The sequence below is a fragment of the Nycticebus coucang genome, chromosome 10 (genome assembly GCF_027406575.1).
Source record: "Nycticebus coucang isolate mNycCou1 chromosome 10, mNycCou1.pri, whole genome shotgun sequence".
Classification (NCBI taxonomy): Eukaryota; Metazoa; Chordata; class Mammalia; order Primates; family Lorisidae; genus Nycticebus; species Nycticebus coucang.
In genome coordinates, this window is record NC_069789.1 from 38,374,081 (window position 1) to 38,401,258 (window position 27,178).

Below are 27,178 nucleotides of genomic sequence, written 5' to 3' on the forward strand. Positions count from 1 at the left end.
TTTTCCTGGTTTGGGGTTCAGGGTGATGTTTGCTTCATAGAATGTGTTGCGTAGTCTTCCTTCTTTTTCTACCTTTTGGAACAGGTTGAGTAGTATAGGTACTAATTCCTCTTTAAAGGTTTGGTAGAATTCTGATGTGAAACCATCTGGTCCCGGGCTTTTCTTTTTGGGGAGATTTTGTATGGTTGATGATATTTCTGAACTTGATATGGGCCTGTTCAACATTTCCACTTGTTTTTGATTAAGTCTTGGAAAGTGACATGCTTCCAAGTAACGGTCGATTTCCTTCAGATGCTTGTATTTCTGAGAGTAAAGTTTCTTGTATTATTCATTAAGGATTTTTTGGATTTCTGTGGAGTCTGTAGTTATTTTGTCTTTGTTAGTTCTGATTGATGAAATTAGAGATTTTACTCTTTTTTTCCTGATTAGGTTGGCCAAAGTTTATCTATTTTGTTGACCTTTTCAAAAAACCTGCTTCTTGTTTTATTGATGTGTTGTATTATTCTTTTGTTTTCAATTTCATTTAGTTCTGCTCTGATTTTGGTTATTTCTTTCCTTCTACTGGATTTGGGGTTGGAATGTTCTTCCATTTCCAGTCTCTTGAGATGTCCCATTAAGTTGCTTACTTCCTCTCTTTCCGTTCTCCTGAGGAAGGCTTGCAGAGCTATAAATTTCCCTCTTAGAACTGCCTTTGCGGTGTCCCAGAGGTTCTGATAGTTCGTGTCTTCATTGTCATTTTGTTCCAGAAATTTGGCAATTTCCTTCTTGATCTCATTTCTGACCCAGCTATCATTCAGCATAAGGTTATTTAACTTCCATGTTTTTGTATGTGTATGCAGATTCCTGTTGTTACTCATCTCAAGTTTTATTCCATGATGGTCTGAGAAGATGCATGGAATAATTTCTATTCCTTTAAATTTGCTGAGGTTAGACTTGTGACCTAAGATGTGATCGATTCTGGAGTAAGTTCCATGGGCTGATGAGAAGTATGTGCATTCAGTTTTGTTGGGATGAAATGTTCTGTAGATGTCTGCTAAATCTAAATGCTGGATGGTTAGATTTAAATCTAGAATTTCTTTACTCAGCTTTTTGTTGGAGGATTGATCCATCACTGCCAAAGGAGTGTTAAAATCTCCGGCTATTATAGAGTTGGAGGAAGTCATGTTGCTTATGTCTGTTAGAGTTTCTCTTATAAATTGAGGTGCATTCTGGTTGGGTGCATAGATATGAATTATTGAAATCTCATCAGATTGAGTCTTACCCTTAACAAATATGAAGTGACCATTTTTGTCCTTCCTTACTTTTGTTGGTTTAAAGCCTATTGTGTCCGCAAATAAAATTACAACTCCTGCTTTTGTCTGGTTACCATTTGCCTGAAATATGGATGACCATCCTTTCACCCTGAGTAGGTATTTGTCTTTTAAGTTAAGATGTGACTCATGTATGCAACAAATGTTTGGCCTGAGTTTTTGTATCCAGTTAGCTAACCTATGTCTGTTTAGATGGCAGTTTAAGCCATTCACATTAATGGAGAGTATTGATAAGTTTGGTGAAATTTGGGGTATTGAGTTTTTTGAAAGTCCAGTGGGCATTTTTAATCCTTTTGCCATTGTGGAAGTTGGAGTTTGTTCAGAAGTTTCTGAGTGAGTTTACTTTTGTAGTAGAGGATTGGGTTGGTTATTATGGAGGATAGGTCTGAGAATATCCTGAAGAGCTGGTTTGGTTATGGCAAATTTCTTTAGCATATGTATGTCATTAAAGTATATAATTTCTCCGTCGTAAATGAAACTCAGTTTAGCTGGGTACCATATCTGGGGTTGAAAGTTATTTTGCTTGGAGGAGATTAAACGTTGATGACCACCCTCTTCTGGCTTGAAAAGTTTCAGCAGAGAGATCTGAAGTCATTCTAATGTTCTTCCCTTTGAAGGTAATAGATTTCTTCTCCTGGCCGCTTTGAGAATTTTCTCCTTCATATTAACTTTAGTGAAGTTAAGTATGTTATGCCTGGGGGATGTCTTATTGGGGTTGAGTCGTGCTGGGGTTCTGAAGCTATCTGCTATCTGAATTGCAGGTTCTCTAAGCATGTATGGAAAATTCTCTTTCATAATTTCATGCAGAAGGGCCTCTGCGCCCAGTGAGGCCACTTCATCTGTTTCAGGAATTCCTATGAGATGGATATTTGCCTTCTTCGAGTTATCCCAGAGCTCTCTGAGTGAGTGATCCATTTTTGCTCTCCATTTCTCTTCCTCTTTGAGAGTTTGGGAGCATTCAAAGGCTTTATCTTCGATGTCGGAGATCCTTTCTTCTGCTTGGTCCATTCTGTTGCTAAGGGATTGTACTGTATTTTTCATATCTTTGAGGGCTGCAAATTCTTGTTTCAGTGTGTCTAAGTCTTTCGTGGTTTTGTCTTTAAATTCGTTAAATTCTTGAGACAGCTTTTGAATTTCTCCATGAATTCCTAATTCCATTTTATTAATCTTGTTTGCCATCCAAATTCTTAATTCGATTTCTAACATCTCAGCCAGTTGTTTGTGAATGGGATCTTCAATTACATCTTCCGTATCTTTCCTTGGCGGGGTTGAGCTATTCTGGTTATTCATGTTACCAGAGTTTTTCCGCTGATTCCGACCCATGATTGTTTTACTCCCTTTGATTTTCCTCTGGTGTTTTGTCGAGGACCCGCACAGTGTTGTGGCCTGAGGAACTGGGGCCCTATTTGGTTTAGAGGGGCTAAGTGGTTCTGACTTGTTTTCAGCTGGTTTCTATGTGACCGTAGTGAAACAGTTACTCTGGGTTGAAGTCTCGGCTGTGGAGAAATACCAGCAATTAAGTCACCCTGCCCACCACAGGCAACAAATGGAAAAGGAAAATCAAACCTTCCTACAACCACATACCCAGGGCACCACCTGGATAGCCCCCAGGTGAATGACTCAGTTCAAAAGGTCCAAGTCAATTGTCTCAGTCAGCAGCTGCCTCGGGTGGGAGAGTTCAAGAGGTCCCTGGGAACTGGATCACAGGGGTCTGGTGACTGCTCTAAAATGGCTTGCTCCAGTGCTGCGTGGAGTCAGGAAGAGCCACCAGTAAATAGATCAGTCTAGGAAGATTGATGCCTCCTTCCCCACCTTGCAGCTCTGTCACACCCAGTCGCTGCTAGCCCCACAGGACTGTTACCCAGTCAGTTGTCTGCAGTAAGCAGATACTCCAGGGGTTTGCACCTGCCTAAGTCACAGTGTAGTCTGTGTCCACTCGACCAGGCTGCTATTCTCTGTCTTTATCCAGCAGGGAGTGGTGTGGCCTGTCAACCTCGGGCACTTGATGGAGGCTGGAGTTGTTGACTTAGTTCCAGCCCCAACTTTAGTTTATGTTACTGGGTGAAGGGAACAACCCTGTGGGAGTTTGTTTGTGACTTTGCCAGATTCCTCTGCAGAGGAGAGGCTGATTTGAATTCCCAGAACCTGTGTCTCAGGCCCTGTCTTTAGTCCTGCAGGTTTGTATTCACAGCACGATCAGTTGTTGGCTGGAGCCTCTTGGCCTTCTTTGCCTATAGGCTGGTGCATCTTAGGCTCAGTAGAGCAGTTCTCTGGATCAGCCCCACCCTAGGAGTTTCCCAGCTCTGCGGGTGTGTTTTCTAGTCCCCGTGTTCCACCCTGGTCGGTACCATCTCAGAAAAACCCTTTACTCATGGGGCCTGTGTTTCAGTCCCAGGTCGGTTCCATGGTGGTTGCCATCTGAGAGGATGCTCATCCTCATCTGGTTGCCCAGGAAGACAGGAGGAGAGGCTATGGGATATCTGGGGGTGGGCCTTGTTATTGTTGAAGACAGCTGTTGCTCTGCACCTCGGGGCACCACCGCTCCAGTGTAATTCCCTCTCAGCTGACCATTGTCTTCTCGCTCCTTTGCTACAGAGTCAGCACTGGCCAGCTGCAGTCCAGGTCCTGTCTACACCTCTTGAGAGTTCACCCAAGAATCTGGACTCCTGAGGGGGCAGGTCTCCATATCATGGAGTGAGAGTGAGGGAGGTGTTAGGAGCTCAGGGTTGCAGGTCGTAACACCAAGCTAATTGAGACCAAATGAACAAATAAACAGATACAAAGGTTACCAGGCACATGGGCCCATAGATACAGAGACAGACGGAAACACATAAACACACAAGCAATAGCCACGACAACAGCAATATAAGAACAACTGCAATAAAAATAGTGATAATCGTAAAATAATTGAAAGAAAGGAAAAAAAGAGAGAAAAAAGTGGTGTTAGAAGGAATGTTAAGTGTGAAGAAAGAAGAAATTAAAATTAGAAGACATAGAAATAAAAAATATATCTATATAAAATGTAATAATAAAAAATTATCGAAATCTCCTCTAAGAAAATGGTGAGGAAAAATCAGACAAAAAGAAAACAACAGCAAAAAAAAAAAAAAAAACAAAAAAAACACGAAAACCAAAAAAAAAAGCCAAATAAAACAAAACAAAAAAAGGCACCAACCTCAAAAATATTCTTGTGGTAGAAATATACCTATAAATATCTATATGTGTGCTGTAGGGATCTACTTTCGCAGGAATATATTCATACTGTAATATACTTTCTGGACACCAGGTGGCGCTGTGAGTGGTTTCGAGACTTAGACCTGGTTTACAGTTTATACCATTACCATGGTAACCACCTTCCATGGCCGATCGCCATTTTGGAGTTTTCGAAAAAGTTTGTCACCTAAGAATTGTGCAACCTCGGCTGTTCTTTTCCGGACAGCACTTGTGACTGACCTTCCTACTCAGTGCAGGTGTCCACGCTTCCTAAGTCCCTCCACTCTGTTCCCAAATTTCCCTGCAAACTGGCGACTGCAATCGGCCATAAGGGGAGTGGTGTTGAGTTCGTGCTGTATCTCCTGTAGCTGGTTCCCGGGGCTTCAGCAGCCAAAGCCGGTCCACGGCTTCAGTAGTTTCGCGGCTCCAGAAGCCAAAGCTGGGTCGTAGGCTTCAAGCTGTTCCCGTGGTTGGAGTGCTTGGGGGATTTATTCTGAGTTTTATGGTTCAGAGTTTTGGATGGGCGTCCACCAGTTCGCTGCGCAGCCTGAACCACCAGCCCCTTCCAACACCTGGGGGAAAGGTGCCCGCCCTTTTGGGTAGTTCAAAATGTCTGTTTCTCAGGCAGGGTCCCTTCCCTTCAATTGTCCAACAATTTGCCCAGCTCCCTGTGGTTTTGAGTGGCTCTCCTTTTGGATACCTCCCTCAGTTCAGGATTAATTATTTGTCAATTGGATTTTGTCAGCATTTACAAGCTGTTGACCTCTGCAGGGGAGGGGCCTGCTGGCCGGCACGGCCAAGCAGGGAAGAATCTCTACAACAGAGTCTTTGATTTTAAATTACCCCTTATATATAGCAAACCACCAGTTTGCTGGGCGTCTCCAGCTGTCGGTCCACTCCAATAATCCACACACTGGGAAGGTCCAGACCGCCTTTCCTCTCACCTGGTGGCTTGGGAGAGGTGGGCTACATGTCTGTCCTGTCCTCCATCATGCTCTGCCTCCCGGCTTGTGAGATTGTTGATGTGCTCTCTTTCTGTTTTTTGAATGTAGGCATCTAAAGTGATGAATTTTCCTCTCAAAACTGCTTTTGCAGTATCACACAGGTTTTGGTAGATTGTGTCTTCATTGTTGGTATGCTCAAGGAAGTTAATGATTTCCTGTTTTATTTCTTCCTGCACCCATCTGTTATTCAACAGAAGATTGTTTAATTTCCATGCCTTTGTGTGGGGTCAAGCGATTTTGTTAGAGTTGAGTTCCACATTTAGTGCCTTATGTTCTGAGAAGATACAAGGTAAAATTTCAATTCTTTTGATTCTGTTGATATTTGTTTTGTGTCCCAGGATATGATGAATTCTGGAGAATGTTCCATGGGGTGATGGGAAGAATGTATATTCTTTATCTTTATGGTGGAGTGTTCTATATGCGTCTATCAAGCTCAGTTGTTCTAGGGTCTCATTTAAATCTCTTATATCTTTGTTGAATTTCTGTTTAGAGGATCTGTCCAGCTCCGTAAGAGGAGTGTTAAAGTCCCCTGTTATTATGATTTATCAGATATCATATTGCTCAGACTGAGTAAGGTCTGTTTCAAGAATCTGGGAGCATTTAAATTGGGTGCATAAATATTTAGAATTGAAATATCTTCTTGTTGTAGTTTTCCCTTGACCAATATAAAGTGACCATCTTTGTCTTTTTTGACTTCAGTTGGTTTAAATCCACATGTATCTGAAAATAACATTGCAACTCCTCTTTTCTTCTGAATTCCATTTGCCTGAAAAATTGTCTTCCAACCCTTGACTTGGAGCTTTAATTTGTCTTTTGAAGCCAGGTGTGTTTCTTGTAGACAGCAAATGGATGGCTTGTGTTTTTTAATCCAGTCAGCCAATCTATGTCTCTCAGTGGGGAATTCAAGCCATTAACATTTATTGAGATAATTGATACGTGTGGTAGTATTCTATTCGTCTTATTTTGTGAGAGTCCCTTGCTTAGTTTTATCTTTTGCATCAGTGTGGAGGTTAGGTTCTGTCCTTTAATTTCTGAGTTCTTACTTTGCTGCTGATCCATTGTGGTGGTCAGTGTGCAGAACAGGTTGAAGTATTTCCTGTAGAGCTGGTCTTGTTGTGAATTTCCTCAATGTTTGCATATCCGTAAATGTTTTGATTTCTCCATCAATTTTGAAGCTTAGCTTAGCAGGGTATAGAATTCTGGGCTGGAAATAGTTCTGTTTAAGTAGATTAAAGGTAGATGACCATTGTCTTCTTGGTTGGAAATTTTCATTAGAGAAGTCTGTGGTCAGTCTGTTGGATTTGCCCCTGTAGGTCAACTGGCACTTACTCCTGGCAGCTTCCAGAATCTTTTCTTTTGTCTTGACTTTGAACAGGTTCATCACAATGTGTCTTGGAGAAGCTCGGTTAGAGTTGAGTCGACCTAGGGTCTGATATCCCTCTGAAAGCAGTGTGTCAGAATCTTTGGTGATATTTGGGAAATTTTCTTTTATATTATTCTCTAGTATAGCTTCCATTCCTCTGGGGCATTCTTCTTCCCCTTCTGGGATTTCTGTAACTCGTATGTTGGAATGCTTCATAAAGTCCCATAATTCTGACAGTGAACGTTCTGCTTTCTCTCTCTTCTTTTCTGCCTCTTTTACTATCTGAGTTATCTCAAGAACTTTGTCTTCTACCTCTGAAATTCTTTCTTCTGCATGGTTTAACCTGTTGCTGATACTTTCCATTGCATCTTTAAGTTCCCTGATTGACTGTTTCAGTTCCTTCAGCTCTACTATATCCTTTTTATACTCTTCATATCATTCATCTCTTATTTCATTCTGTTTTTGGATTTCCTTTTGGTTATTTTCCACTTCAGTAGCAGTTTCCTTCATTGTTTCCATCATTTCTTTCATTGTTTTCATCATGTGTATTCTAAATTCCCTTTCTGTCATTCCTAACATTTCTGTATAGGTGGAATCCTCTGCAGTAGCTACCTCATGGTCCCTTGGCGGGGTTGTTCTGGACTGATTCTTCATGTTGCCTGGAGTTTTCTGCTGATTCTTCCTCATGAGTGATTTTTTTTATCTGTTTCCTTGCCCTAATTTTCCTTTCACTTCCTCTTGCTCTTTAAGTTCTTGTGCCTGTGGACTAAGGGTTTGATGAGTCCTTTTTGTACAGGACCAGGAGGGTGAGAAGGTTGAAGAACAAGAAAGGGATGAAAGAAAGGAGGACCGAGTGATAAGAGAAAAAAAAATACAGAATGGAGAGGGGGTGGGTAAAAGTAATATTGACAAAAAGAAGAGAGGCCCAAAAAAGGAGGGAGACAGAGCAATATAGGTGTACAGTAGGGTACTTTGACACAACCTTTAAAAGAACCCACCTTCTGGGGGTGCCCAGTTTTGTGGTTCCCTTGAGGTCAGCATCTCTTTGCTAACCTGATCAGACACAGTACCCCACCTCCACCAAGTAGAGAGGAAAGACAAAAATGCTATAAATCAAACCAAAACAAGCAAACAGAAAACTTTATGGGATAAAATTGGGTAAAAAACCAAATAATAGTGGTAGAAACACTAGCAAAAATGAAGTTCTAGTTATTGAAAAAGGGAGCAAAGGGAAATTATAATTAAACTAGAAAAATTGAGACAGAAAAAAGATCTTTACGGAAAAGGTTGAAATTGAAAAACAAAACAACATCAACAACATCAAAATAAACAAAAAAACAACCAAACCAAAAAAACACAACCAAAAACAAAGCAGTATGTATATGTTGTTGAATATTGTCTGGGCAACACGTAGTCTTCTGGGGTATGAGGTTTTAATCACAGTTCTGATAATACTGGAGGCTGCTGATTTCTCAAACCCCAGCAGGTAGACACCCTAAATCTCTCTTCAGCCCACTTAAAAGGCACTTTGAACTTGTAAACTTGCTGAGCAGAAACTTTCCCAGGAAAGGGCTTGTCACTGGAATCACTGCAGGAGTGGCTATCCACTTACCCAGTGTGCCTAAACCGGTCTCACTCTGCCCCTGAGGGTTAGGGCTACAAGGTGGCTCATACCCCACCCTTAGGCTACCCAGTTGCTAGGTTACCAGCTCCCACCCGGATTCTAGCTCTGCGACCCTAAGGGTGGAGCTTGCAGGGGAAGATCACTCACAATGGCTCCCTGTGTCCCACAGCCAAACACTATTAGCTCCATCTGGCTCAGCGGCTCAGACTGGGGCCCTAAACAATGGGCAAAGTTCTCCGCACTCCTGCTCAGGCTCTCCCCAAGGCAGTTCAACTGAGTGCCAAGTCCAAAGACACCAAAACAGTTTACAGGTAAGGCCTTTCTAGTTTGCCATCTCGCTGCTACTGAACTTACAGTTGTGAGGGGGTTTAGACCAATTCAACACATGCGACCACTTGCCATTTTTCCACTGTTTTATTCCTCCTCTTGGGGTCCAGAAGTCTCTTGCTGACTCCCTGTATCCTCACAGGGGTAATGATAGGCAGATCCCACCGGCCAGAGATGCCTGGAGTCCTATCTCCCCAGAGTCACGGTGCCCAGATGCAAGGAAGCTGTTTCTCGGCCCAAGCACAGGTGAATTTTTGCATGCTTACTTTTCAACTTATGGGAGCAGCTGTCTGCAGACAATTTAGACAGTCACCCCTTTATGCCATTAGGTGCTCTGGCCTCAGTTTGTTGTTAAACAGAATAGAAGTTGAGTGTCGGTTATGTGGTGAATTAGTTAAGCACAGATTGGTTAAGAGAGCTTCTACTGGACTCCATAAGCCTCATGTAGAAAAAGAGTGTTTGCTAGGAGATGTTCCCTTTTTGATACACTGTTTAAAAATGACTTTATCACATCTCTATTTTTCATTAATTTCCCTGGCACTATCAGAATTGTAGACTTGAGAAATAAATTTCAGAAATATTCTGATTAAATTGAAAACAGATATAGTCCATGACAGGAAAATCAAGCAATGTTTGTCATAATAAAAATGGCTACCTATAAGAGGTTATCTATATCTCACTAGTAAGTCAGTCCTTAATAGGGGTTTGGGAGTTGGGTTTGCTCTCATATGGCAAAGGCAGGAAAAGAGGCACCAGTGTTCTTGGAGAGAAATTTGCTTTTGGTCAGGGTCAGGCCAGTAGGACAAAGTCATCCTTCATCCCACTTACTCATCCACAATCTGCTGGAGTGACAAGGAAGCACTCACTTCTGGAAGGGGTAAATAGTTTGCTTGTTATGTCTGTTAAATATGCGAGAGAAAGACTCTGGAATCTGCTTTTGCAGCCCCGCTGTGACTAGGATGAGCCATGTGAATTGCCTCCCTTGCAGGAGAAGGATTGGGTGGGTAGGTGGAAACCATGCACTTGCATGTCACTCCTTGCATATGACAACGAAGAAAATAATAACTGGAAGAGAAGAGTATAAATGCAGTTTTCTCCTGTTCTACTCTGTTTTGTGCTAAATAAATGAACCAAGAATATTGAATCTTTCCAGTACTTTATATTTTATAGTCACTTTGCTCCATAGGTTTTTCTCTTGGAGTACATGAAAGACACTTGGAAAGGATGTGCTGAGGAAGACCACTGGGAATCACCAGGGCCTTGCGGACATCAGAAATGAAATGTCTTGCCCTCAGCTCTCCACAGCATTCTTTAGAGGGTAAGAACCCACTCCGTTCTCCTTTTGCTACCACTCCCACACAGACCCTATGGTTGAGAATCTGATCTCTGTGCACTGTGGCAAAATCTTGGTTTTACAAGTTTTACCTGGAAGTTTGTTCTGACTCTTCTATGATGTGTGGGTAAAAAGTGAGATCTTGATTGGAAACTTCAAAGTAGCTTAGTTCTTGAGAAACCAGTCTATGAACCAAATGGCTTCTTGGACATAAGAAGGAATGATGGAAAGAAATAAGTTTTTTTTTTTTTTTTTGCCGTTTTTGGCTGGGGTCAGGTTTGAACCTGCCACTTCCAGGCTATGGGGCTGTTGCCCTACTCCTTTGAGCAATAGGCACCTCCTGAGAAATGTCTTTTAAGGGAATCTTTGAAACATTAGGAAGGAAGTGATAGTATTATTGGGACATACTGCTTTCCTCTATTTTAAGTGTGTTAGAAATAACCTTGTGATTTATTTCTCCATCCCAAATCTGTGAGCGGGGAGGCAAATATCTTTGTGTTACTGTCCATATATAGGCTCTTAGATGTGTGAAACTTAAATGCATAGTTTTCGCACTGTAGCTAAGTGAAATATTAAGACTAGTGAAGAGGAGTTTGTGTTACAAATGGTCAAATAAATAATGCACTTTTACAAACTATGGACTGTGATATTTCCTACCGTAGTCATGACTTTTCAGTGTGTGTGGAATTTGGGGAAGTGTTACTCCCATTCTGTCCATTTTATTTTTTAAGGTAATCATCTAAGGCCATACCTTATGGTGGAAAGGAAATAGGAGGGAGAAGGGCTTTCTAAGAGATTGTCCTCAAAGGAGGACTGAGGATATTCCCTCTTCTTGCCTTATACTATGTGTTTCCTGTGCTCAACTTAGAGCTCTGACTACTCCAGTCAAGGCCACAACATGTTTGGGAAAAGCAGACCTCAAGGATGCTGAGGGCAACAATCATACCTTGTCCAGTATGATTATTAATATCAACAAACAGCAGTGGTAGTAATTTCATTACTACTGCAGCTGTTAATTATGTTCCAACATGGCTAAACACTTGATATGCAAAATTTTATCTGTTTCAATCCTTATTACAGTCCAAAGAGAAAGTTATCATTATCCCTTTATCCCTGTTACTTAAATAAAAAGACCAGGGTTTTGAGTGGTAAGGTCATTTGCTCAAGGTCACTGATCTTGGAAATGTTGGGACTAGGATTTTAATCTGGATACTCATGAGAATGTATATGTTCTGACGAATTACACTGCTTTTTACATTAAAGCTGCTAGAAAATTTTTAAAAATAAAAAATCAGTATTTCAAACAAGAGTCAAAATAAAACTAGAGAAGTACAGAGCCAGTTTACAACCTTTCTTCTTCTTGGCCCTGCAATGCTGAGTGAAAATTCCTGAGGCTTTGTTTGGAAGGAGTATTTGAAACACAATATAGGAGAAAATCTTGATGCCAGGTGTTGTCTCATGTTGGCCTTTAAACTAATAATGCTCAGGTCACCAGGACCATAGTCAGATTTATTAATCACCCATCATGTGCCAGGTGGTTCAGTCCCTTCTGTGATGAAGAGTCCTGGCTCCATAGTTGACAAGGCAGTTGCTAACATAAATGTCTTTGCTGTACCCTGGAGTCAGCTCAGTGTATGTGGCAGAGTAGAAAACTGAGGCTGGAAAAATTAAGATTCAGACTTAGAAGGTGGGGAAGAAAGGACTCAACTAGGATCTTTTGCTATCTATCTGAGGGCTAACTATACTCCTTCTTACTCCTTTGTGAAGCATGCATATACAGGTCACTCAAACCTCATACTCTTTTCCCTCACACTTTTATTCTTTTATCTGTAACAAACCTGCTTTTCTTTTCCTGTTTCTTTTTATTTGAATTTTTATTTTATTATTATTTTTATTAAGTCATAGCTATGTACATTAGTATGATCATGGGGCACCATACACTTGGTTCATAGACCATTTGACACATTTTCATCACACTAGTTAACATAGCTTTCATGGCATTTTCTTGGTTATTTTAAATGGAAAAACCCAGCTGGGAGCAGCAGTGAGCACCTGTAATCCCAGTGGCCCCGGAGGCTGAGGCACAGCCGGAGTCTGAGGTTGCAGTGAGCTCTGACACCACTGCCCTCTGCTCAGGGCATAGGGTAGAACTCTGCCTCGACAAAAAAAAAAAAAAAAAAGGCAACTGTGCGCATCTGCTCATCTTTTCCTGTTTCTTTCTGATACTTCTTTCAATTTTTTTTCATAGCACAAATAGGGTGAGTTTAAACTGCTTTTCTCTAGAGGTTGCAAATAAATGCATATTTTTTTTTCTTTTGGTCCATGGCCAGGTGCAATGGCTCATGTCTGTAATCCTAGCAGTCTGGGAGGCCAAGGTAGGTGGATTACCTGAGTTCACCAGTTTGAGACTAGCTTGAGCCAGAGCAAGATCTTGTCTCTAAAAAAAAAAAAAAAAAAAATAGTAGCCAGGCATTGTGGTGGGTAGTCCCAGCTACTTGGGAGGCTGAGACAAAAGAATTTTTGAGCCCAAGAATTTGAGGTTACTGTGAGTTATGATGACATGGCACTGTACTGAGAGTGACGAAGTGAAACTCTGTCTCAAAAAAAGAAAAAGAGAAGAGAAGAAAAAAGTACTGTCCAATTAGAATGCTCTTTGATTATAATATCTTTTCTATTTTTCCTTTTTTTTAGACCTAATCATTAAGAGACCAAGAAATTAGCATTCCAAGGGACTGTGAATGGTCTACATGGTGTTCTGTATGATGCTTTCCGCTTTCTTGAAAACATACATCTTCCTAAATTGGTATAGCATTCCACTAGTTAACCTCTTTAAATTTCTGTTCAATCTTTTCTTTTTTTTTTGATTATTTAAATTTTATTTTATTTTTTTATTAAGTCATTTGTACATACATCATGAATACATTTATGCAATTATGGGATTCAATGCGTTGACTATTTGTACAAATTGGAGTGCTTACATCCTACTGATCAACATAGCCTTCACCTCATTTACCCAATTTCAGCATTAAGACATTTGTCTTCTACACCTGATAGATCCAACTTGTACTTGCAATATGTTCTAAATCTTTTCTTTTTCAATGTGGAAAATTTTGAACATATACAGAAGTAGAGAGACTAGTATAATGAAGCCAGTGTACCCAACTTCAACAACAATCATTATGCAGACAGTATCACATCATCTATACTCACCCATCCCCAGCAATTGTATTATTTTGAAATAAATTCTAAATATTGCAGTATTTCATCTGCAAATATTTCATGTATACCTCTAGAAAGCAAGGACTATTTTAGAAAGCATAACCACAATATTACTACCATCCCTCAATAAATTAATAGTAATTCCTTAAAATAATTAAATGTTCATTCATTGTTCATATTTTGCTGGCTTTTTAATTGTTTTAGTTTGTTTATGTGAACTGGTATCCAAAAATATCCCAACTGTGTCCTTGGTTAATATATATTTTAACATGTCTTTTACTTTATAGATTTCCTGTCATCTCATTTTTTTTTCCTTATGGTTGATAAGGAAGAAACCAGCTGTTTTGCTATAGAGTTTCCATAAGGGATTTGATTCTGTGGGAATCTCCCCTACTTGTTAACTTCCAATCGTGCATTCTGTTTTTAGGGTCATCTTTCCCTCTACATCATCTGGCAATCTGGCATTAACTGTTGACATGATGAGGTCTTTGTACCGATCATTAGTTAGCCTCTGAGTTACTTCTGTTTAAAGGTTTCTGGAGAGAACTTTTCACTTTTTTTTTTTTAATTTTTGTAGTGGGGAGGGGAGACAAGATGGCGGACTGAAGCCAGCTTTCCACAGAGGCTCCTGTCCAGAAGGAGAGTTAAGGGACAAACATTTAGTAAGTTACCTTGTGGATTTGAGCTGCACCGAGAGAAGGTTGAAGAACGCACATCAACACCGCTGAGGCAAGCTGTGACCACAAGGATGCAAACAAAAGCAAAACGGCTCACTTCTGGATATTCTGAAGCCATACCCCCTGTCTTCCTGGGCAACCAGAGGAGGCCACCAGTGAGTAAAGGATTTGCCTGATGCTGCTCACAAACCCGGGAAGTTTCCAGGGCAGGGTCGACTCAGAGAGGTAATTGGACACAAACCTCCAGCAGCAAAGATGTTTGAACTCAGAACAGCCTGTCTTCTGCAGGCGATTTTAGCAGAAACAGGGACAGAATCCTGCAAAGTTGTCTGTTCTGTTCTGTCCTGTACTGTTAGCAACATCAATCAGGGGTGGGGCTAAGCCTGAGTGAACACCTCCCCCCCACCACCTGCATCAAGCACCCAGGGATGTCAGGCCTCACCTCCTCTTGCTAGATAGCAGCAGACTGCAGAGGCCTGGCAGATTTCCTTGTGATTCAGGCAGGTGCAAACCACCTGGAGTATCCGTTCACTACAGGCAACTGGGTCAGCCTTCTGCAGAGATACCAGTGACTGCGTCCAACAGAGGGGCAAAGTGGGGAAGGAGACATCAACCTTCCCAGACTGATCTATTTGCTAGGTGGCTCCTCCTGACTCCACGAAACACTGGAGTAAGCCATATCAGAGTAGTCACCAGACCCCTGTGATCCAGTTCCCAGAGACCTCTTGAACTCTCCCACCCAAGACAGGTGCCGATTGAGACAATTGATTTGGACCTTTTAAACTGAACCAATAGACTGAGGACTTTTCAGGCACTGCCCTGGGTGTGAGGTTGTAGGAAGGTTTTATTTTCCTTTTCCAATTGGTGCCAGAGGTGGGCAGGTGGGGTGACTTAATTGCTGGTTTATCCACACAGCTGAGACTTCAACCCAGAGTAAATGTTACACTAGAGTCAAACAGAAACAAGCTGAAAACAAGACAGAACCACTTCGCCCCACAACACAAGACAGGGCCCCAGTTTCTCAGGCCACAACACTGTACGGGCCCTCGATAAAGCCCCAGGTGAAAAATCAAAGGGAGAAAAATAACCATGGGGCGGAATCAGTGGAAAAACTCTGGTAACATAAATAACCAGAATAGATCAACCCCCACAAGAAAAGATACGGCAGATGTGATTGAAGATCCCATTCATAAACAACTGGCTGAGATGTCAGAAATCGAATTCAGAATTTGGATTGCAGACAAGATTAATAAAATGGAATTAGGAATTCGAGGAGAAATTCAAAAGTTGTCACAAGAATTTAATGAATTTCAAGACAAAACTACCAAAGACTTAGAAACACTGAAGCAAGAATTTACAGCCCTCAAAGATATGAAAAATACAGTAGAATCCCTCAGCAACAGAATGGAGCAAGCAGAAGAAAGGATTTCTGACATCGAAGATAAAGCCTTTGAACTCTCCCAAACTCTCAAAGAGGAAAAGAAATGGAGAGCAAAAATGGATCATTCTCTCAGAGAACTCTGGGATAATTTGAAGAAGACTAATATACAAATAATTGGAATTTCTGAAAATGATGAAATGGCCTCAATGGGCAAACAGGCCCTTCTGCATGAAATTATGAAAGAAAAATTTTCCAGACATGCCTAGAGATTCTGAAATTCAGATAGCAGACAGCTTCAGAACCCCAGCACGATTCAACTCCAATAAGCCATCTCCCAGACATATCATAATTAGCTTCATTAAAGTTAGTATGCAGGAGAAGATTCTCAAAGCAGCTTGGAGAAAGAAAACCATTACGTACAACGGGAAGAATATTAGAATAACTGCTGATCTCTCTGCTGAAACTTTTCAAGCTAGAAGAGGGTTGTCATCGACTTTTAATATCCTAAAGCAAAATAACTTTCAACCCAGGATCTTGTATCCAGCTAAACTGAGTTTCATTTATGACGGAGAAATTAAATACTTCAATGACATTCAAATGTTGAAAAAATTTGCCATAAGTAAACCAGCTCTTCAGGATAATCTCAGACCTATCCTTCACAATGACCAACCCAATCTATTTTTTTTCCTTTTTTTTTTTGACCAACCCAATCCTATACCACAAAAGTAAACTTACTCAGAAACTTTGGATCAAACTCCAACTTTCACACTGGTGAAAGGATTAAAAATGTCCACTGGACCTTTGAAAAACTCCATACCCAAAATTCGACCAGACTTATTAATATTCTCCATTAATGTGAATGGCTTAAACTGTCCTCTAAAGAGGCATAGGTTAGCTGACTGGATACAAAAACTCAGGCCAGATATTTGTTGCATACAAGAGTCACATCTTAACTTAAAAGACAAATACAGACCCAGGGTGAAAGGATGGTCATCCATATTTCAGGCAAATGGTAATCAGAAAAAAGCAGGTGTTGCAATTTTATTTGCAGATACAATAGGCTTTAAACCAACAAAAGTAAGGAAGGACAAGAAAGGTCACTTCATATTTGTTAAGGGTAATTAATACTCAATATGATGAGATCTCAATTATTAATATATATGCACCCAACCAGAATGCACCTCAATTTATGAGACATACTCTAACTGACATGAGCAACTTGATTTCCACCAGCTACATAATAGTTGGAGATTTCAACACTTCTTTGGCAGTGTTGGCTCAATCCTCCAGCAAGAAGCTGAGCAAAGAAATTGTAGATTTAAATGTAACCATCCAATATTTAGATTTAGCAGACATCTACAGAACATTTCATCCCAACAATACTGAATACACATACTTCTCATCAGCCCATGGAACTTACTCCAAAATTGACCACATCTTATGTCACAAGTCTAACCTCAGTAAATTTAAAGGAATAGAAATTATTCCATGCATCTTCTCAGACCACCATGGAATAAAACTTGAGATGAATAACAACAGGAATCTGCATATTCATACAAAAACATGAAAGTTAAATAACCTTATGCTGAATGATAGCTGGATCAAAGACGAGATTAAGAAAGAAATTGCCAATTTTTTGGAACAAAATGACAATGAATGAACTATCAGAACCCCTGGGACACCGCAAAGGCAGTACTAAGAGGGAAATTTATAGCACTGCAAGCCTTCCTCAAGAGAATGGAAAGAGAGGAAGTTAACAACTTAATGGGACATCTCAAGCAACTGGAAAAGGAAGAACATTCCAACCCCAAACCCAGTACAAGAAAAGAAATAACCAAAATTAGAGCAGAATTAAATGAAATTGAGAACAAAAGAATAATACAACAGATCAATAAATCAAAAGGCTGTTTTTTTTGAAAAGGTCAATAAAATAGATAAACCTATGGCCAACCTAATCAGAAAAAAAAAAAAAGAGTAAAATCTCCAATCTCATCAATCAGAAACGACAAAGACGAAATAACAACGGACTCCTCAGGAATCAAAAAAATCCTTAAGGAATATTACAAGAACTTTATTCTCAGAAATAAGAAAATCTGAAGGAAATTGACCGATCTTGGAAGCACGTCATCTTCCAAAACTTAGCCAGAATCAAGTGGAAATGCTGAACAGGCCCATATCAAGCTCGGAAATAGCATCAACCATACAAAACCTCCGTAAAAAGAAAAGCCCGGGACCAGATGGTTTCACATCAGAATTCTACCAAACCTTTAAAGAGGAATTAGTACCTATATTACTCAGCCTGTTCCAAAAGGTAGAAAAAGAAGGAAAACTACCCAACATGTTCTATGAAGCAAACATCACCCTGATCCCCAAACCAGACCCAACAAGAAAAGAAAATTATAGACTGATATCACTAATGAATATAGAGGCAAAAATATTCAACAAGATCCTAACAAACAGAATCCAGCAACACATCGAACAAATTATACATCATGACCAAGTTGGTTTTATCCCAGGGTCTCAAGGCTGGTTCAATATACGTAAATCTATAAATGTAATTCAGCACATAAACAAATTAATAAACAAAGAGCATATGATTCTCTCAATCGATGCAGAAAAAGCTTTTGATAATATCCAGCATCCCTTCATGATCACAACAGTTAAGAAAATTGGTATAGAAGGGACATTTCTTAAACCGATAGAGACCATCTACAGAAAACCCACAGTCAATATCATTTTGAATGGAGTTAAACTGGAATCATTTCCACTCAGATCAGGAACCAGACAAAGTTACCCATTGTCTCCATTGCTTTTTAACATTGTAATGGAAGTTTTAGCCACCACAATTAGGGAAGAAAAGGCAATCAAGGGTATCCATATAGGGTCAGAAGAGATCAAACTTTCTCTCTTCGCAGATGATACGATTGTGTATCTGGAAAACACTAGGGACTCTACTACAAAACTCCTAGAAGTGATCAAGGAATACAGCAGCGTCTCAGGTTACAAAATCAACATTCATAAATCGGTAGCCTTTATATATACCAACAATAGTCAAGTTGAAAAAGCAGTTAAGGACTCTATCCCATTCACAATAGTGCCAAAGAAGATGAAATACTTGGGAATTTACCTAACAAAAACATGAAAGATCTCTATAAAGAGAACTATGAAACTCTAAGAAAAGAAATAGCTGAAAATGTTAACAAATGGAAAAACATACCATGCTCATAGCTGGGAAGAATCAACATTGTTAAAATGTCCATACTACCCAAAGCAATATATAATTTCAACACAATCCCTATTAAAGCTCTGCTGTCATACTTTAAAGATCTTGAAAAAACAATACTTCGTTTTATATGGTATCAGAAAAAAACTCGAATAGCCAAGACATTACTCAGAAATAAAAACAAAACAGCAGGAATCACGCCACCAGAACTCAGACTTTACTACAAATTGATAGTGATCAAAACAGCATGGTATTGGCACAAAAACAGAGAAGTAGATGTCTGGAACAAAATAGAGAACCAAGAGATGAATCTAGCTACTTACCATTATTTGATCTTTGACAATCCAATTAAAAACATTCAGTGGGGAAAAGATTCCCTATTTAACAAATGGTGCTGTGTGAATTGGCTGGCAACCTGCAGAAGACTGAAATTGGACCCACACTTTTCACCATTAACTAAGATAGACTCTCAATGGATTAAAGATTTAAACTTATGACATGAAACTATAAAAATACTAGAGGAGCGTGCACGGAAAACCCTTGAAGAAATCGGGCTGGGCGAGTATTTTATGAGGAGGACCCCCCGGGCAATTGAAGCAGCTTCAAAAATGAACTACTGGGACTTGATCAAACTAAAAAGCTTCTGCACAGCCAAGAACACAGTAAGTAAAGCAAGCAAACAGCCCTCAGAATGGGAGAAGATATTTACAGGTTGTATCTCCGACAAAGGTTTAATAACCAGTATCCACAGACAACTCAAACGCATTAGCAAGAAAAAAACAAGGGATCCCATCGCAGGCTGGGCAAGAGATTTGAAGAGAAATTTCTCTGAAGAAGACAGGCGCACAGCCTTCAGACATATGAGAAAATTCTCATCATCTTTAATCATCAGAGAAATGTAAATCAAAACTACTTTGCGATATCATGTAACTTCAGTGAGACTAGCCTATATAAGAAAATCTCAAAACCAGAGATGTTGGCGTGGATGTGGAATAAAGGGAGCACTTCTACACTGCTGGTGGGAGTGCAAATTGGTACATTTATTTTGGAAAGATATATGGAGAAGACTTAGAGATCTAAAAATAGATCTGCCATTCAATCCTGTAATTTCTCTGCTGGGTATATACCCAGAAGACCAAAAATCACATCATAACAAAGATATTTGTACCAGAATGTTTATTGCAGCCCTATTCATAATTGCTAAGTCATGGAAAAAGCCCAAGTGCCCATCGATCCACCAATGGATTAATAAATTGTGGTATATGTACACCATGGAATATTATGCAGCCTTAAAGAAAGATGGAGACTTTACCTCTTTCATGTTTACATGGATGGAGCTGGAACATATTATTCTTAGTAAAGTATCTCAAGAATGGAAGAAAAAGTACCCAATGTACTCAGCCCTACTATGAAACTAATTTGGGGCTTTCACATGAAAGCTATAACCCAGTTACAACCTAAGAATAGGGGGAAAGGGGAAAGGGAGGTGAGGGAGGGGGCTGGTGGGTAGAGGGATGGGGATTGGTGGGATTACATCTGCCATGCATCTTACAGGGGTATATGCGAAACTTGGTAAATGTAGTATGTAAATGTCTTGGCACAGTAACTGAGATAATGCCAGGAAGGCTATGTTAACCATTGTGATGAAAATGTGTCAAATGGTCTATGAAGCTAGTGTATGGTGCCGCATGATCATATCAATGTACACAGCTATGATTTAATAAAAATAAAATAAATCAATAAAAATAAATCAATAAAATAATTTTGGTAGTGGTTTTCAACAAATCTTTGATTTTACTGTTCTAGTTCTACTTCATATGTAACTTTTTAAATTTTAGATTAATATGAGTGTACAAATCTTTAGGTTACACGTTTTCATTTCTAAGGTAAAGTTCAAGTTATAATTGAAGTCGAGCCTTTCACCCAGTGGTATGCTGAACACCTTCACATTGAGATCAAACATTTTTAATAAGAACACATAACAATGAAACCCATTCTGATTTAAGTGAGATGCTGCCAGTTGACTAAATAGGAGTGATTCAAAAGAGTACAATAAAAAAAAAAAAAGAAAAATCCAAAGATATAATTTAAAACTTTGGATGATATTTCCCTAAAAAAAAAAAAAGAAAAAAAAAGAGTACAATGTAACACCCTTTACTACTATTCAGGATGTTTCTGAAATGACTATTAACATGCACTGGGACCAAATCAGTCAAACCATTCTTCTATCAGGCTTGTTTTTTGATAGATAATCTCTCTCAGTTAGACCAACAGTCAGTGGCTCAGGTGTGAACATATGTGTGTGTGCATATTTGTATGTGTGTATTTAAGAAACTGGTGCTTCAAACTTTTTTGCATATTAGGGTGTGAACTTTTGTTCCCTAAACTCATGGTATAGTTGGTTTCTGTGAATTATATAAAAAGGACAATAAACACTCATGCAATTACCCTTTTCAACCTATACATGTGTTAGTCTCTGTGTAGGAGAATTATAAACATGTATACTTACATTCCCTAGATGTTTGTTGTCATGGCATAGGTTCTTTGTATAGATCAAAACATGTATTTAGGAATAGAGGCATTCTGGGAAGATGGAACTGACATAAAATTATTGAATTTTCTTGAATGTCTTCTTTAACACAGACAGACAATAGCATAATTTAAATCACATGGGTAACACTTAAAATAAAACCAATAGGAAATTCTCCTTAACCCCAAAATGCATCCAAGTAGAGAAAAGCCTAAAAGCTCTGAAACTTACATGGGATCAGTCTCTGTGCAGGAAGAACCAAAAGGGAAAGAATGGAGCATTCAGTGAATCAGAGAAGTGGAGAACCCAGAGTATTTCCAAATACTCACTGGAAAGTGCAGGGGAACAATTTGAAAATAGCAAATTAAACTTGGACAGAATTTCCCACTCCAAAACAGTGGGCTCATAGTGAGGTCTCCAGAGTGTGAAGCAGTCTGGATCCTGGGAACTCTAGAAATTTATGAGAACAGTGCCTCACAAAGAAGAAAAATTTTTGGGAGTGGAATCAAAATTAACTAAGAACTGGACAGTAGAAACAGTGCAAAGAGAATATACAGAAAAAAATGTGGGATGGGGGTAATAAAGCAAGTAAATATCAAAGAGAAAATAATCACATTTTCTTAATATTACCCAAAAACAACAAAAAAGAAAGCTTTCTGAAGTTAGAAAAGCTATTTTGAGCCAAGTTTTTTTTTTTTAAATTCAAGAACCTAATTTCACATAAAAGAAAATAAAAAGGTCAAATCTCATATAAATCATTATAAGCAAAAAGAGACAGAAGCAAAATAACATCCTCAAATACAACGAAAGAATGCTCAAAAGTCATGTTTATAAATACTAAAGGAAGGAATTCAAACATATACACAAAATATGAAAGAATAGCACAAATCAAGCTGGGTGCTGTGGTTCCCGTCTGTAATCATAGCAGTTTGGGAGGTGAAGGTGGGAGGATGGTATGAGGATAGGAATTCAAGACTAGCCTGAAGCAAGATTGAGAACCCACCTCTATAAAAAATAGAAAAACTAGCTATATATAGTAGAAAATACCTATAGTCCTAACTACTCAGGAGGCTGAAGCAACAAGGTTGCTTAAACCCAGGTATTTGAGGTTGCAGTGAGCTATAATGATCCCACTGCATTCTAGCCCAGTTGACAGACAGAGACCATGTCTCAAAAACAAACAAAGAACAACAAAAAGCACAAATCAGAATTTAAAAATTCATAAAAGTTGTAGCATAACTCAGAAAAGAATTTGAAATTAAAGAAAAATAATTTCAGAAAAAATGACTAAAAGAAGATACACAAGAAAATAAATGCAGCAGATTATACCTTAAGGTAAATAGAACTGAAAAAAAGGAAAATTTAAGAAAGAAATGGCAACTGTGATAAAAGGAATTCTGTAAAAGTGACAAATATTGAAGATAGGCAAAGAAGGACCAACATCTAGACAAAGTCCTTGAGAAACATAATTAAAACAAGAAAACAGAGCAAATATTAAACCATAAGTTTTGTGAAACTAAAATAAAAGCTTTGGACTACACATTAAAAAATCACATTGTGTACTTAAGTATATCCTTTTGGAATGGCAAACACCAACACATATTATCCTAAATTTACTTGAATTAAAGTAAAACAAATCAAAAATTTCCCTTAGACATCTTGACAAAAAGATAAAAGTGATTTATAAGAAAAAAATATTAGATTTTCATTGGATTTCTCAATATCAGCACTTTGTGCTAGAAGAAAATGAAATAACATATTTAATAGAATAAAAAAAGGGAATGTAAGCCAGATATTTTGTATCAACCAAAATTTATTTTCCAGTAAAAATGGCATAGAAAAAAATTCTATGAACATGCAAGAACTCAGAAAATATTGTTATTGTGTGGCATTTCTGCTACAGAACAAACTTCAGACAATCAAAATGACTAGAAAGACATTAACACAAATACTGATGGTGGGAATCAAATATATATTTACTTATAGAATTTAGAACAAAGAAGGAGTAAAAAGGGAGAGAGTATAATAATGACTATATGTTCCTATAATGTACATATAGTAAAATACAAAAAAAAAAAATTGAGGGCAGATTGGAGAAAGCAAATGAAAAAGAAGTTTTCATTGTTTTAGTATCAGATTTTTTTTTTTTTGACTGCTGAGTATTTAATATGGGATAAATCATGGTCTATTTCAATTCTATCATTCCTTGTGTCCTTGAAAAGGATGAGTCTTGATCCAGAAGAAAGGAAATACAGATGCAATACAAAAGGAATTTTTAGAGAAACCTATGGATATGTGTGTGTGTGTATTAGCATGTGTATATCAGTATGAAATATCATTATGGATTTGTGAAATACTTTATCTCTAAAATTATAAGGTTAAATACATATTTATAGCTCTGTCTCATGGAAAGTTCTACAAACTATGGCTGAACAAATAGCAATGAGTTCTCTTAGTGAAAGACTATAATCTTATAGAATCCAGGGGTTCTTGGAGATTCCAATTCTGGTACAAGAAATGTACAAAATGAACTCGAAACATCTTTTCATCTAGATCACAGAGAACCTATGAAAGTCTATGAAGTTTGCATTAGAGCACACAGGAGGTAACTTTATGAGGCTTCCACTAGCCAAAATGGAAAATTTGAACCACAATAAGAATAATTTTAATTGATAAAACTCAGCAGTTTGCTGGAGTCTATAAATTCATAATAACAAGATTTTAATTTGCAATTTTTGAAGGGCAAAGGAGGATAAATTTATCATCTTAAAAACCTAGGATAAAACAAGTCAAGCATTTTTTTGTTTTTCCTACATGAATGTAACTTATAGGCCACCAAATAGTAGATGATAAGAAGCATTTTAGGGGCGGCGCATGTGGCTCAGTGAGTAGGGCGCCGGCCCCATATGCCGAGGGTGGTGGGTTCAAACCCAGCCCCGGCCAAACTGCAACAAAAACATAGCCCGGCGTTGTGGCGGGCGCCTGTAGTCCCAGCTACTCGGGAGGCTGAGGCAAGAGAATCATGTAAGCCCAAGAGTTAAGAGGTTGCTGTGAGCCGTGTGACGCCACGACACTCTACCCGAGGGCAGTAAAGTGAGACTCTGTCTCTACAAAAAAAAAAAAAAAAAAAGAAGCATTTTAATATTCTATTTAAAGGTGGGACCTGTTGCTCAAGGAGTAGGGTGCCAGCCCCATATACTGGAGGTGGTGGGTTCAAACCCAGCCCCGGTGAAAAACTCCAAAAAAGAAAAAAATTCTATTTAATATTTAATATTACTACTACAACTTAAAGCTAGTAAGTGAAAAAAAAGTAGAATTATAATATTATAATTGAGGGATGTAGTCACTGAACACTAGTAACATCAGAGAAAAAGAAGCAACCAAACATAGTGGGCCTCCTGTTCCAAAAAATGCCACCACCATCTACATTTTTGCTCAAATAATTAAACCCAAGCCTAGTCCATTTTATAGAGTCAGCTGCCCATTTGTAGAAAATGCAGAGTTCAGAGGAACATGTTAAACTGCACGGTGAGTTGTCAAATAAAACCATAACTGGACATTACAGCAGTAATAACATTTTATTCAAAAACTACTGTAATAGGGGGAAAGATACTTTAGTCTCTTTAGCCAAGCTCAATTCTGAATACCAGAAAGATAAATGGGGATTTATAGCCAGAAAGCAGAATGAGGGGGTCATATACAGAAAATTACTAAGTGGTGACATCAAGGGTAGGGGAATTCTTGCTAAAATGTCTTAATAGGATTCTTACTGAAAACGTCAGAGTGATTAGATATTGTTGTGGCTTGAGGGTGTTCCCTTCAAAACTTATGTTGAAATTTGATTCCAAATTTGAAAGTATTGGAAGGTGGGGCCTAGTGGGATGCTGGTGCCATGCTCTTGGACTTTCCAGCCACTAGAACCATGAGCTAAGTAAACCTCTTTTCTTTATAAATTTCCAAATCTCAGATATTTTATTATAGCAACACAAAATAGACTAAGACAGATGTCAAGGGTGAGGGATGAGAAATCTCGTCAGATATTGAGAGTGGTCAAATATAAAAAATGGGGAATTAATTCTCACTAACCTGACTCAACAGGATTCTTGCCACAACTAGGCTGGCCAGGCCAGAGAAGGAGACTGTGAAACAAGGCCCAGTCAAAAAGAGGGCTCAGAGGAGCCTGATTTTGGTTCAGGAGGGAGTCTTGGAGTATGCAGTCAGCTACATCTGGATTGTGGGAAACTACAGGTTAAATGCCTTTGGCTTTTCAACACAAAAATTATAGAAAAAGAAAGGAATGGAGGCTGATCTATATATCAGAATAAATTTAAATGATAAATTATTAAAAATAATAAATAGGCAGTGATGAACTAGTGAGACTAAGGATGTAAACAATGGTTGAGCAGTATCCCTGCAAAGTGTATAACCAAGTCCTTACCCTCTAATAATTGTGGATGTAACATTTAAAAATAGGATCTTTGCAGATGTGATTAAGTTAAGGGTCTTAAAATGAGATCATCCATGATTTAAATGAGGTCCCTTCATCTACTGATTTGGTATTCTTATGAGAGAAAGGAGAGGGAGGAAAAGGCCATGTGATGACAGAGACAGAGATCGGAGGGCAGACAGTCACAAGTCAAGAAATGCCAAGGATTTCCAGCAGTCACCCGAGGTTAGGAAAAAAGGCATGAAATGGATTTTCCTTTGGAGCCTCCAGAGGAAACTGCCCTACCAATGCGTTGATTTCGGACTTTTGAGTTCCAAAACTGAGGGAGAACAACTTTCTGTTATTTTATGCCGCCTACTTTGTTGTAATCTTTTTATAGTAGCCTTAGAAAATGAATACACGTGTGTATATCAAGAAATATGGGCCTCTTGCCAGCCAGGCCTCTGCATGCCCGCCCAGGCCAGGGATTCTGCCAACAACTGCCTGGCCTCATGCCTTGTGCCCACCGGGCCTTTGCATGCCTGCCCCAGCCAGAGAATCTGCCAGTAACCGCTCGGCCTCATGCCCCGCGCCCACCAGGCCTCCGCCCACCCTGGCCAGGAACTCTGGGAGCCGTGCAACCTGCGTCCTCCCTCCCATCCCCTCCTTGCCTCTGCACCAGCCCCCCTGTCTGGCCAGGGACTCTGGAAGCCACGTGACCAGTGCCCTGCCTCCAGAGTCCTCCCTGCCTCTGCACAGAGCCCTCCTCCTGGACAGAGACTTCTGGAGCCCCGGGCTCTCTGTGCCAAGTACTCCCAGAACCATGTGCACCACCCCCTGCCCCGTTGCTGGATCTGGGTGTGCCACACTCCGGAGCTGCTCCCACAGCCATAGCTCCCTGGCTGGGGCAGTCCTAGAGGACCTACACAGGGTCACTCCCTAAAAAGATCCAGCAAAAATAGAGTAATCCTGCTGGGGTCTAATCATGGAGATAAACCTCCCCAACTCTGAGGAAGGCTAGAGGCAATGGTAAAAAACAATAATGGGGCAGAATCAATGGAAAACCTTCGACATTATGAATAATCAGAGTAGATCAACTCCCCCAAGGAACAACAAAGAAGACACAGAACATGATCCCATGCATAAAAAAATGGTTGAGATGTTAAAAATCAAATTCAGAATCTGGATAGCAAATAAGATCAAATTAGAATTTCAAGCAGCAATCCAAAAGATATCTCAAGAATTCAGTGAATCCAAAGACAAAATGACCAAAGATTTTGATATATTGAGACAAGAAGTTGCAGCTCTCAAAGATCTGAGAAATACGGTAGAATCCCTCAGTAACAGAATGGAACAAGCAAAAGAAAGAATTTCTGACTTTGAAGACAAAGCTTTCAAATGCTCCCAAACTTTCAAAGAGGAAGAGAAATGGAGTGCAAAAATTGATCACTATCTCAGAGAGCTCTGGGATAATTTGAAGAAAAATAATATTTGCCTTATAGGGATCCCCGAAAGCATCAAAGTGGCCTCACAAGGCACAGATTATCT